Source organism: Triticum urartu, chromosome 3A (genome assembly GCF_056163025.1).
Source record: "Triticum urartu cultivar PI428250 chromosome 3A, HENAU_Tu73, whole genome shotgun sequence".
NCBI lineage: Eukaryota > Viridiplantae > Streptophyta > Magnoliopsida > Poales > Poaceae > Triticum > Triticum urartu.
Window position 1 is genome coordinate 71,340,086 of NC_141875.1, and position 13,737 is coordinate 71,353,822.

At 44.1% G+C, this 13,737-nt stretch overlaps 1 pseudogene; it reads right to left on the reverse strand.

The window, feature by feature from the left end:
* Nucleotides 1–1,905: 1,905 nt before the first annotated feature.
* Nucleotides 1,906–2,829, reverse strand: LOC147978626 (uncharacterized; annotated as a pseudogene).
* Nucleotides 2,830–13,737: the final 10,908 nt, after the last annotated feature.

A 13,737-nucleotide genomic window follows, 5' to 3' on the forward strand; every position in this document is an offset into this window, starting at 1 on the left:
CCACCGGTGACTAGCTCCGCTGCTCCCTACATCACCTTCCTCTCTCCCTCGGTTTTCCTTTTCTCTCTCTCCCTCTGGTTTGACTCACCCTCCCATGTCCATGCCCGTGCAGGTCGTCGCCATGGATGACACGGAGCTATCTGGCATGGTCGGGAAGAGGAGCCCCACGCCGCGGCCTGGCTCTGCCATAGAAACGGGCCCTCTCCAACAGCCACTGCTAGATCTGGTCTTCCGCTGTCCGTTCATGCCTCCGGCGACGCCAATCATCGCTAGATCTTACCATTGCTGCCATTGACAGCACGGACGGGATCGAGATTTTTTTTGTTTTTGAAAGTAATAGCAGTAGCGCGGAGTATAAGACCCGCTACAGCTAATTAGCAGTAGCGTTGTTTGCAACGCACACTACAGCTAACCATGTATAGCAGTAGCGTGTGTCAACACGCGCTACTGCTACAAGTTAGCTGTGGCGCCGTATCACCCAAAACTCGCGCTGCTGCTAGGCTTTTTCCTAGTAGTGGAGGGAGGCGGAGCACGCCGTGGAAGTCGATGGCATGCTCGCGTACATGGATGATGACGACGACGATGAGGAGGACGAGGACGAGCCGGAGCCCTCCTCCGTGCCCGTCCACCCAGCGCCCGGCACCGACGTCGTAAACATTTCTGACGACGAATTGTAGCTATCGTGTCGTAATAAGTAGGTTTCTTTTGTATGCTTGTATGGATCTAGAAGATGAAATATAAGAGGCTCGAAATGTAGAGGAACAAATTTAAGGCGTGACCGGTCACTATCCGCGGACGCGCCTGGTCGGGTATGCCGGCATTTGAGGGGTTCGATTTGTCAAGTCCGGCTCTAGATGCTCTTACCACATTCGGTTTGTTCAATCAGCTGCCGTACATTTGCCCTGAGTTAATTGTGAAAACTGCCTGCTACTGCTACCACGTACAACTCCTCCAATTTGAAAATCTCAAGCATGTTATTGCTCCCGATCCCCTCCATGACCTCACGCTAACAAGCGCGCTTCACGAGACACGTCTTTACGCGTAGCTTCTGTAGCCGTTTGTCATTAGTCACTGCTCATCTTATCTGTGTCCTACAGTAAACACCACACTACGGCTACACCCTGCACTAATTAAACAATTAGGTAGTTGTACTGAACTCTCAGAAAGTTTGAATGCTTTTGGGTCTAGTGCACGTCCCATTAGTTTAAGTCCGATGAAGTAGCATCGGCTATATATTATCTGATCTCATGACAGGACCGTCTACGATTTGAAATTTTGAAGTTGGCGTGTGATCCTTCTCGATACCTCTGCGCTTAGCTAACTACTTAGGTTTATTTTATTATGTCAACAACAGTGACAGAGGCGGAAATAATATTCAGGTTTGGTGGAGTTTATGAACGAGAAAACCATGTGTGATTCAACTCTGCAAGACTTTACTAGAATACTAAATGCATCTGAATTGGTAACTAGTAGGATAGAATGGTAGAAACTACATTATGCAGGTGAGGATAGTTAGAAATAATACATTACCCATAATGAAGCTTTACTTTCATTAAGTAGAACACGAACCAACGTCTGGTTGTATAGTTAGGAGCACTGTGGTATCCTTAGCCCATCATGGGTCAAGTCCTAGGCTTGAAATTGATGCTCGCATTTTTTTTTGATTTAATCCAGACCTTTTGGCGATGTGCATTCCGTGGGAGAAGATGTCCTTGTCGACTACAAAGGTGTTCGCTGCGGTTTTGTCAATCTCAAGATGATGTACCAGTTCAGTCTTTTAGAGGTGCTCATAGGGGTAGTGTGTGCACGTGTGCATTCATATAGGTGACTGTATGTTTTTATGTATGAGCGTCTGCGTCTGTACCGTGTTAAAAAAAATAAGTACAACGTCGCAACGACATTCTTCTACTTGTTTTGTAATTCTTTTTTAATTTCAGTAAGTTCAATTCCTTTAAGTATCTCTCTCTCAACGTAGCACACCATCAAGTTATCAAGCCAACAACTGGACATCTTGATGCACACTCGGCCTTGATAATCTTCTTGGTTGAGAAGGCCCTTTCAACTCATGATGTGGCCGCCGGTAGAAACAACCCTAACTCAATAAGGCGAGAAACTAGTGGGAACACAATATTTCTTTCAAGTTCAAACTTTTTTTTGGCTAGGCTTGCAAGATCATAACAAACTCTAAAGTCATCATGTCTTCTCATGTCATTGGAGCTCAATTTTTACACACTTACGGTCATCATTGGAGAAATTTGCATCATAGATGTCTGTAAGCTTAGCAATTATGTCCGAATCAAACTTGGAAAATGAGTCTCTTGGGTCAAGACAAGGAAATCCAGAAAGTTGTTCTGAAATCATGTCATTAAAGCGATGATCTAGCTCGATGGTGATATCATCTACAACCGCATAGAAGGTATCTATCTACATGAAAAAATGGTCTTGAGTAAAGCTAACCTCCCCTCCCCCCCGCCCCTTCCTTTGTGATAGGACCCATGTTGGTACAACTTCATCCATATTCAGTAGTTTAATATCATTAGCATTATCAAAGGTTGTGACATCTTCAAATAGTAGTTCCCAACCATTGTTTATCAAGTTGGCCAAGTATGATGTCGCATCCATAAAAAAATACATGGCTTGAACAATATTGTGATTCTTCCTTTGTCAGAGAAGTGACAACTCATCTGTAATTCGAAGGATTTGTAGCATCAACTTCTTGATGAACACAAAGCTAAAATACTCCATTAACTGCACCAAACCTCCTTCCCTCGACGGATTACGCTCATCCTCATGCACAATAGCTAGCACTTATATGACTGCATCCCACATTGATTCAACACGAGCTAAAGTCTTATAATGAGAGCCCCATCTTCTATCTCTTGGTCTAGCCAATGATGTTTCTTGATTTTTTTCCCCTTTCCTAAAAAATATCTCCACTCTCCAACTTAGACAACAAATTTTTGCATTGCTTATCAAGCAATAAGTCCATCCTCTTGCAAAATGAGCCAAGGTGTTCACAATCAAGGTCACACATTCGAACAAATCCTCAACAAAACAACAACATTTTGAGATAGGAACAGTACTAGCTACAATCGATGGGCAAAACAATCACTAGTGCAGAAGCACCTGGTAGGATTTTCCTAGTAGCAGCGTGTGCACAAAACCAAATGTTGTGGCTATTATGGCTAAGTACTAGTTGCGTGTGCATATATTGAAGGAAATATGCCCTAGAGGCAATAATAAAGTTATTATTTATTTCCTTATATCATGATAAATGTTTATTATTCATGCTAGAATTGTATTAAACGGAAACTTAGTACATGTGTGAATACATAGACAAACAGAGTGTCACTAGTATGCCTCTACTTGACTAGCTCGTTGAATCAAAGATGGTTAAGTTTCCTAGCCATAGACATGAGTTGTCATTTGATTAACGGGATCACATCATTAGAGAATGATATGATTGACTTGACCCAATCCGTTAGCTTAGCACGATGATCGTTTAGTTTGTTGCTACTGCTTTCTTCATGACTTATGCATGTCCCTCTGACTATGAGATTATGCAACTCCCGAATACCGGAGGAACACTTTGTGTGCTACCAAACATCACAACGTAACTGGGTGATTATAAAGGTGCTCTACAGGTGTCTCCGATGGTACTTGTTGAGTTGGCATAGATCGAGATTAGGATTTGTCACTCCGATTGTCGGAGAGGTATCTCTGGGCCCTCTCGGTAATGCACATCACTATAAGCCTTGCAAGCAATGTGACTAATGAGTTAGTTGCGGGATGATGCATTACGGAACGAGTAAAGAGACTAGCCGGTAACGAAATTGAACTAGGTATTGAGATACCGACGATCGAATCTCGGGAAGTAACATATCGATGACAAAGGGAACAACGTATGTTGTTATGCGGTTTGACCGATAAAGATCTTCGTAGAATATGTAGGAGCCAATATGAACATCCAGGTTCCGCTATTGGTTATTGACCGGAGACGTGTCTCGGTCATGTCTACATAGTTCTCGAACCCATAGGGTCCGCACGCTTAACGTTCGCTGACGATCAGTATTATGAGTTTATGTGATTTGATGTACCGAATGTAGTTCGGAGTCCTGGATGAGATCGGGCACATGACGAGGATTCCCGAAATGGTTGAGATGTAAAGATCGATATATTGGACGACTATATTCGGACATCGGAAAGGTTCCGAGTGATTCGGGTATTTTTCGGAGTACCGGGGAGTTACGAAAATATGGGGAAGAAGTGTTGGGCCTCATGGGCCAAGTGGTGGAAGAGAGGAGGCAGGGCGCGCGGCCCCCCTAGCCCAAACCGAATTGGACTAGGGGGCCGGCCCCCCTTTCCTCCTTTCATCCCTCTCCTTCCTTCTCCCCTTCCCCCTTCCTTTCCTCCTCTTAGTAGGAGTAGGAAAGGGGAGTCCTACTCCTACTAGGAGGAGGACTCCTCCTCCTGGCGCGCCCTAGGAGGGCCGGCCGGCTTCCCCCTTGCTCCTTTATATACGAGGGCGGGGGGCACCCTAGAACACACAAGTTGATCATTGATCCCTTAGCTGTGTGCGGCGCCCCTCTCCACCATAATCCACCTCGATCATATTGTAGCGGTGCTTAGGAGAATCCCTGCGTCGGTAGCAACATCATCACCGTCATCACGCCGTCGTGCTGACCGAACTCTCCCGCGAAGCTCTGCTGGATCGCAGTTCATGGGACGTCATCGAGCTGAACGTGTGCTGAATTCGGAGGTGCCGTACGTTCGGTACTTGGATCGGTCGGATCGTGAAGACGTACGACTACATCAACCGCGTTCTCATAACGCTTCCACTTACGGTTTACGAGGGTACATGGACAACACTCTCCCCTCTCGTTGCTATGCATCACCTTGATCTTGCGTGTGCGTAGGAATTTTTTTGAAATTACTACGTTCCCCAACATATATGACGAACGCTACAAATCCGTGACCGCTTGTAGCATGCGGCACTTTGTGCGTCACAAGTGTACAATGCCTAGAAGATTCCTTCGCTGAAAGTACTACTCGCGTGCAGAAGTTCAGAACGTTGTAGGTATCTTAAGTACTAGGAGCGTTCAGCCCCTCGGCAAGCGTCACTAGAGTTTATTTCGTGACACAAGTGTCGGGCCCGAGCGTTAGAAGCATGCATATTGTGGGCACGCGTCAACATTCTTTTCCTCGGCACGCCTCTAATATGTATGATAGGGACAACCATTGTGCCCCACTTAGAGAGTGGTCTCTCCCACTTTCTTCTCCCCCTCCCCCATCCCTCACTTTTTCTCCTCTCTCACTTCTTCTTCCTCTCCCACTTCTTTGTAGATAGCTATCTATTCTCTCTCTCTCTCTGTCACTCCACACGCATAGAGATGTAAGATTACTTAGTATCTTTCGCACCCTCTCCATACAATAAATTAAGTAGACCTCTCTCTCTTCCTCCACATTAGTGCATGATTACCTACCCCTCCCCGAAGTCCTCTTGAGGGACCTCCCTCTTCATTAGTAACTATGTCGCACTATATTTATGCATAGGGTTGGCCTCGACCTATCTCTTTGTCGAGCTATACACGTCAAGCTCGGACCGTCTCTTTTTTGGTGAGTTCCATCACTCTTGAATGTAACTAAATGTATGGCAATTCTTGCGGAAATATTTATCATCGATTTAAGAAACAATGTACTATACATAGAGTGTGGTACAATGCATTTTTTTAGGTATATATGCATGAGTGGCCAATATTTTGACAAAATGTTGATTCTTCATGATTTTGTCAAATTTCTGGCAAACTCAATTGTGTCGTTTACTCGTTTATTAGCAAAGGTCATGCAAAAAAATTATATGAATCATATGCGTCAATGTACGTTGGTTTTAAATGTCTTCCTTACATAATGCAAGTTAGGGATCGAGGGATATAATGGATCGAAGATTAAAGGTTATTTGTGTTTACACATGAATCAAAGGTGCCGCAAAGATTTATCTTGTCCGTGTCGTAAATGCGAAGACATGTATCTATATAAGGCCAGTTATGGCAAAGTGTGGGCTCATCTGCTAAGTATGGTTTCACGAAGAATTGTACATGGTGGAAATGTCATGGAGAGGAGGATGTTGGTGACGTGAATTGTGAAGAAGAGGGAAAATAAAAAGAAGGGATGAGTCCTGATCAGTCCGGACATGATGAAGAGGACCGACACAATGAGGAGGCCGAACTGGAGGGCACACAAGAGACGATTGCCACAATGTTGCAGAACCCGCCGTTTGTCGCGGTGCTTCGCAGGAAGACGACTAAAGAAGTAGAGGTTCATCGAAAAGAAGAAAAGTTGGCCGAATTGGAGGAAGCCTCCAAAACTCCATTATATCACCACTAATGCAAAAATGGGCCTAAGATGCAGCATTTCCGTCTTTTAAAGGCCAGTGGTGGTCAACCGTGTGCCATGCCTAACTCGCGGTAACCTCTCCATGTCGATGGCAGCTAGCATAGAAGGTATGGCGGGCCTCTGTCAAATATCACTTTCATCCATCCAACAATGGTCGCTGACATTGTCTCGTCGAACCCGGATGTCTGACTCCCACAAATCGGATCAAATGGGGGAAGGGTTGGGGAAGCTCGGGCCTTCCTCCATCCGCGTAGTCGAATTTCCTAGGATAGTTGGTCGACTACACATAGTCTTTATAAGCTAGATGTCGGGCACGTGATAATTTACCCGATATGGCACCTTTTCCTTTGTCCTACCATACCGGTTTCCTAGCTATTGTATGTCAATGTCATCTATTTGATCATGATTCTCTTGTCCGTGTCTTCGATTGGGAGCCTGGTCTTTGAGCACTGCGGTCTGGATGCATAGTGTGCTCTAGGGTGTCTACCCGGACCTTCATGATGACCCACAAGTATAGGGGATCTATCGTAGTCCTTTCGATAAGTAAGAGTGTCGAACCCAACGTGGAGCAGAAGGAAATGATAAGCAGTTTTCAGTAAGATATTCTCTGCAAGCACTGAAATTATCGGTAACAGATAGTTTTGTGATAAGGTGATTTGTAATGGGTAACAAGTAATAAAAGTAAATAAGGTGCAGCAATATGGCCCAATCCTTTTTGTAGCAAAGGACAAGCCTGGACAAACACTTATATAAAGGAAAATGCTCCCGAGGACATATGAGAATTATCGTCAAGCTAGTTTTCATCACGCTCATATGATTCGCGTTCGTTACTTTGATAATTTGATATGTGGGTGGACCGGTGCTTGGGTACTGCCCTTCCTTGGACAAGCATCCCACTTATGATTAACCCCTCTTGCAAGCATCCGCAACTACAGAAGAAGTATTAAGGTAAACTTAACCGTAGCATGAAAAATATGGATCCAAATCAGCCACTTACGAAGCAATGCATAAACTACGATTTAAGCTTCTGTCACTCTAGCAACCCATCATCTACTTATTACTTCCCAATGCCTTCCCCTAGGCCTAAATAATGGTGAAGTGTCATGTAGTCGACGTTCACATGACACCAATAGAGGAGAGACAACATACATCTCATCAAAATATCGAACGAATACCAAATTCACATGACTACTTATAGCAAGACTTCTCCCATGTCCTCAGGAACAAACGTAACTACTCACAAATCATATTCATGTTCATAATCAGAGGGGTATTAATATGCATAAAGGATCTGAACATATGATCTTCCACCAAATAAACCAACTAGCATCAACTACAAGGAGTAATCAACACTACTAGCAACCCACAGGTACCAATATGAGGTTTTGAGACAAAGATTGGATACAAGAGATGAACTAGGGTTTGAGATGAGACGGTGCTGGTAAAGATGTTGATGGAGATTGACCCCTTCCCGATGAGAGGATCAATGGTGATGATTTCCCCCTCCCGGAGGGATGTTTTCCCAGCAGAACCGCTCCGTCGGAGCCCTAGATTGGTTCCGCCTCGTGGTGGCGGAGTTTCATCCCGAGAGCTTGCTTATGATTTTTTCCAGGGCAAAAGACCTCATATAGCCAAAGATGGGCACCGGAGGCCTGCCAGGAGGCCCACGAGGCAGGGGGCGCGCCCAGGGGGGTAGGGCGCGCCCCGCACCCTCGTGGATGGCGGGTGGCCCCCCTCTGGTGCTTCCTTCTCCCAATATTTTTATATATTCTGAAACTGACTTCCATGGAGTTTCAGGACTTTTGAAGTTGTGCAGAATAGGTCTCTAATATTTGCTCCTTTTCCAGCCCACAATTCCAGCTGCCGGTATTCTCCCTCTTCGTGTAAACCTTGTAAAATAAGAGAGAATAGGCATAAGTATTATGACATAATATGTAATAACAGCCCATAATGCTATAAATATCGATATAAAAGCATGATGCAAAATGGACGTATCAACTCCCCCAAGCTTAGACCTCGCTTGTCCTCAAGCGGAAACCGATATCGAAAAATGTGTCCACTTGTTTAGAGATAGAGGTGTCGATAAAATAAAATACGGACATGAGGGCATCATGATCATTCTGATAACAGCAACACACACACACACACACACACATATATATATATATATATTGTCATATGATTTCTTATGCTAAAGTAACAATTCATTCACAATTTCAAGTATGAATCAGAAACTTCATTGAAAACTAACAAACTATAATCTCAGTCACTGAAGCAATTGCAATTTATCATAACATCGGAAAGAGTCAATATAAGAACTTTTCAGCAAGTCCACATACTCAACTATCATTTAGTCTTTCACAATTGCTAACACTCACGCAATATTTATGGGTATGAAGTTTTAATCGGACACACAGAAAGATAGGGGCTTATAGTTTTGCCTCCCAACCTTTTACCTCAAGGGTAATTTCAACAATAATAGTTCATGAAAACTCACATCCAATTAGCTATATATATCAGGATCTTTCCAACACACAGTGCTTGCCAAAGGATAAAATGTAAAAAGAAAAGGTGAAGATCACCATGACTCTGGTGAAAGAACATGCGGTGCCCCCATGTTTGGTTTTGGTAATTGATGACAATCTCTATGGACCAATGGTTGCTTTGAGTTATTTGAAGGTTTTGTCCATAGGCTTTTCTTGGAGTACATGTGTTAGTTTCAAGGAGAGTTGGTGTCGAGCAAGGTGCTATTCAAGGAATTATCCAAAGATTGGTCATGTGAGTGTTGAGCATATTGCAAGCATGTCTTGAAGAATAAGATTGTGTGATCATTCATGTCTACCTTCAAGACATCATCCAAATGAAGAGAATTGGAAAGATTCAAGGTTGATCAAGATTAAGTCAAAAATGAAACAAGTTGATCAACACACAAAGCATACAAGATGTACTGAGGGATCAAGTGATCCCATGGAATGGTAAGCATTGTCCATTACGCTTTGTTTGCTAACCCATGGTTTTCATGAGAGTTCTTTATGGGGTTAGGTTGCGATGTGCAAGTTCAAGTGGAGCATCACGAAGAGATCAAATGCTTGAAGCTTGCCGTCCATTATGGTAACAATGGATTTATGACGATGTGCCGAAGAGTGGCTCACCCATAGTGGAGTATGGGGAAGCAATCAACTAGTCTTCATCGAGCCAACACAATCAAGAAAGGTGGTCCAACTTGAGGAAGTCAAGATCGTCATCATCTAGCTCAAGTGGACTATGTGCAAGACAAAGGTTTGCCCTTGATAGGTTTTCTATTTTACCGGTCTCATAGTGGTGGTTGGGAGACCGGGTTATAGGATCGATTGCAGTACTATCAAGGGGGGCTCTCGATGAGTAGCTTGATCGTATCGTTCGTAGAGAGCTCAAACCATTACATCCTTGCATCATCTTTATTGGTTCTTGTTTGGTTCTTCTCTTTGTGAGTTTTGGAGCTTATGGTCATCTTGGTGACAAGCTCAAGTTCATGGAAAACGGAGTTCACTCGCATCTTCTATGATGTTTTCGATGTTGGAGGTCATGCTGTTTTGATGCTACTCGTCGTCTTGTATCCAACAAGCTTAAGTTTGCTCAATTCAGAGCTCGTATGAAGAAGTTATGGCAGTTCTGATTTTCTCCTTGCGGTAGTACCGCTTATAGCGTCAAGTGGTAGTACCGCTCCAGTACCGCTCTACTACCGCCTCGATTTTGGGTCCTGCACTTTTCGTGTCGGGTTTAGCAGTAGTTGCACGGCATTAAGGCACGGTAGCACCGCCTATAAGCGGTAGTACCGCTCCGGTCGGGCGGTGGTACCGCTACTGCATTACTGCCGCCGTACTCTGCTCTGCCCTGCCTCTTTTGCTCCCGTGTTCTGCTCCTCTAGCGGTAGTACCGCTGGGGTGAGCAGTAGTACCGCTTATATGCAGTACTACCGCCCCAAGGCTCATGTTTTGTTTCTCCATTTCCCTGCCTCTTCCGCCCGAGCGGTAGTACCGCTTGTGTGTGGGCTGAGCACATAACGGTTGGATTTTTCCCTTCCTATAAAAGGGGGTCTTCTTCCCCAATGAACCTTATCCTTTGAGCTCGTGTTCTTCCCCCATTGTTGACCTTCTTCGAGCTTTCTAACTCTCAATCCCTCCATGGATTCTTGCTAGTTTTTGAGGGAAAAGAGAGAGGAGATCTAGATCCACATTTCCACCAATCACTTTCTCCTCTATGTGAGGGGAACCCCTTGGATCTAGATCTTGTAGTTCTTCGTGTTTTCTTATTCGTTCTTCCTCTCATTTTCCTCCCTAGCATTTGTTGCTTCGGTGGGATTTGGGAGAGAAGGACTTGGGCACTCCGTGTGCCCTTGCCATTGCATTTGGTGCATCGGTTTGAGTTCTCCACGGTGATACGTGGAAGTTACAAGTTGAGAAGCTTATTAATCTTGGGTGCTTGGTACCCTTGAGCTTGTTCCTCTTGGGTGCTTGGGCTCCCTAGACGGTTGAGGTCACCTCGGAGCCATATTCCAATGCGGTGAAGCTTCGTGGTGTCGTTGGGGAGTTAACCCGAACCTTGGTGGTGTTCGGAGCTCAATCATTGTGGTGTAAAGCTCCGGGCAAGCGTCGGGGTCTCCAATTAGGTTGTGGAGATCGCCCCGAGCAATTTGACGGGTACCGGTGACCGCCCCCAAGGGTTGCCAAAGTGTACGGGTTCGGTGACCGCCCCAAGGGTTGCCATTTGTATGGGTTCGGTGACCGCCCTCAAGGGTCCCTTAGTGGAATCATGACATCTTGCATTGTGCGAGGGCATGAGGAGATTACGGTGGCCCTAGTGGCTTCTTGGGGAGCATTGTGCCTCCACACCGCTCCAAACGGATATTAGCATCTGCAAGGGTGTGAACTTCGGGATACATCGTCGTCTCCGCGTGCCTCGGTTATCTCTTACCCGAGCTCTTTAGTTATGCACTTTACTTTGTGATAGCCATATTGTTTCTTGTCATATATCTTGCTATCACCTAGTAGTTTATCTTGCTTGGCATAAGTTGTTGGTGCACATAGGTGAGCCTAGTTGTTGTAGGTTTTGTGCTTGACAAATTAACCGCTAGGTTTATTCCGCATTTGTTCAAGCCTAAACCGTAATTATTTTAAAACGCCTATTGACCCCCCCCTCTAGGCGACATCCACGATCTTTCATCTAGTATGAAGTATAAGACAAGAATAAAAGATAGGCCCTTCGCGGAGGGAAGCAGAGGTTGTCATACGTTTTTATGGTTGGATGCACGAAATCTTAATGCAAAAGAAAATCACTTTATATTGCCACTTGTGATATGGACCTTTATTATGCAGTCTGTCGCTTTTATTTCTTCCACATCACAAGATCATATAAAACTTATTTTATCCACACTAATAAATCATACATATTTAGAGAGCAATTTTTATTGCTTGCAACAATGACAACTTAGTTGAAGGATCTTACTCAATCCATAGGTAGATATGGTGGACTCTCATGGCAAAACTGGGTTTAAGGATATTTGGAAGCACAAGTAGTATCTCTACTTGGTGCAAAGAATTTGGCTAGCATGAGAGGGAAAGGCAAGCTCAACATATTGGATGATCCATGACAATATAATTTATTTCGAATATAAGAAAGCATAACCCATTACGTTGTCTTCCTTGTCCAACATAAACTCTTTAGCATGTCATATTTTAATGAGTGCTCACAATCATAAAAGATGTCCAAGATAGTGTATTTATATGTGAAAACCTCTCTTTCTTTATTACTTCCTATCAATTGCAACGATGACCAAAACTATGTTTGTCAACTCTCAACAACTTTTATTCATCATACTCTTTATATGTGAAGTCATTACTCTCCATAAGATCCATATGATCTCTTTATTTCTTTTTATTCTTTCTCTTCTCTTTTATTTTTATTCCCTCAAGATCATAGCAAGATAACCAAGCCCTTGACTCAAAACTAATCTTTACTATATATATATAGCTCACGGACTCGATTACATAGAAGGATCATAAAGCAAAACTCAAAAGTAGATCATACTAAAACTTTATTCTACTAGATCAAGATATAACCAAAAGATCGAACTAAGAAAAACGGTAAAGATAAAAGGTATGATGGTGATACGATACCGGGGCACTCCCCCAAGCTTGGCAGTTGCCAAGGGGAGTGCCCATACCCATGTATTTATGTCTCCTTCCTCGGAGGTGGTGATGATGGAGTTGTTGATGATGTAGGCTTGTCGTCCATCTTCCAAGGCATAGGCTCACCATCATAGAAGGATGATCGAGTCTCCGGGATCCTCGAATCTGCAGCCAAACTCATCCTCTTGAATCTATATTCGTACTCACAGTTTTGGTTTTGCAGGTCATAGATCTAGGCTTGGAGATGCTCGATTTTCTCGTGAAGCTTGAAGATGGTCTCCCCGATGTTCCTGGCATCTAGCTTGGTGTTGTTGGTGAACTCCGTGATCATTATGTGGTTGGCGTCGAGTCCACGTTCCACCATCTCCTGGCACTTGAAAACGTGTTGCTCCATTGATTCGAGTCTTGTCTCCACGCTTCCGGTCCTCCTTGGTCCCTCCGCATCTCAATGGTTTGAGGGTGTTGCAGCACCTCCGCGAGGTAGGGGTTGATGACGTTCTCGAAGAACTTGTCCTTGGGGGCACTTGAAGACGTCATAGCGATCTAGATCTGTCAAAAAAAACAGCTCAAAACAAAGACAGGAGATATTTGCGTGATACGGTGATCAAAACCTTCGGGAGATTATATAATGAATTTTTTCCGACCAAAAGAAGTATCGCACAAGAAAACAGAGTCCAGAGGGCACACGAGGTGCCCACGAGGCAGGGGGGCACGCCCAGGGGGGTAGGCTGCACCCTCCACCCTCGTGGATGCCTCGTGTCCTTCCCGGACTGCTTCTTATTTTCCTATTTTCTTATATATTCCAAAACATAGAAAAATTGCTATTAGAACTGTTTTGGAGTTGGTTTACTTACTGTACCACATACCTCTTCCTTTTCGGAGGCTGAAACGTTCTGGGAGGTGGCCCTTATATACTCCTCCGGGGTTACGGTTTCAATAACATTAGTTTCAACATTTATAAGATTACCTGAGATACAATGTTTGATTCTTTGACCGTTCACCACCCTCGGATTTGTGCCTTCGAAGTTGTTGATTTTTATGGCACCAGAACGATAGAACTCCTCGATAACGTAAGGACCTTCCCATTTAGAGAGGAGTTTTCCTGCAAAAAATCTTAAACGAGAGTTGTATAACAATACATAATCACCTACATTAAACTCACGTTTTTGTACCTTTT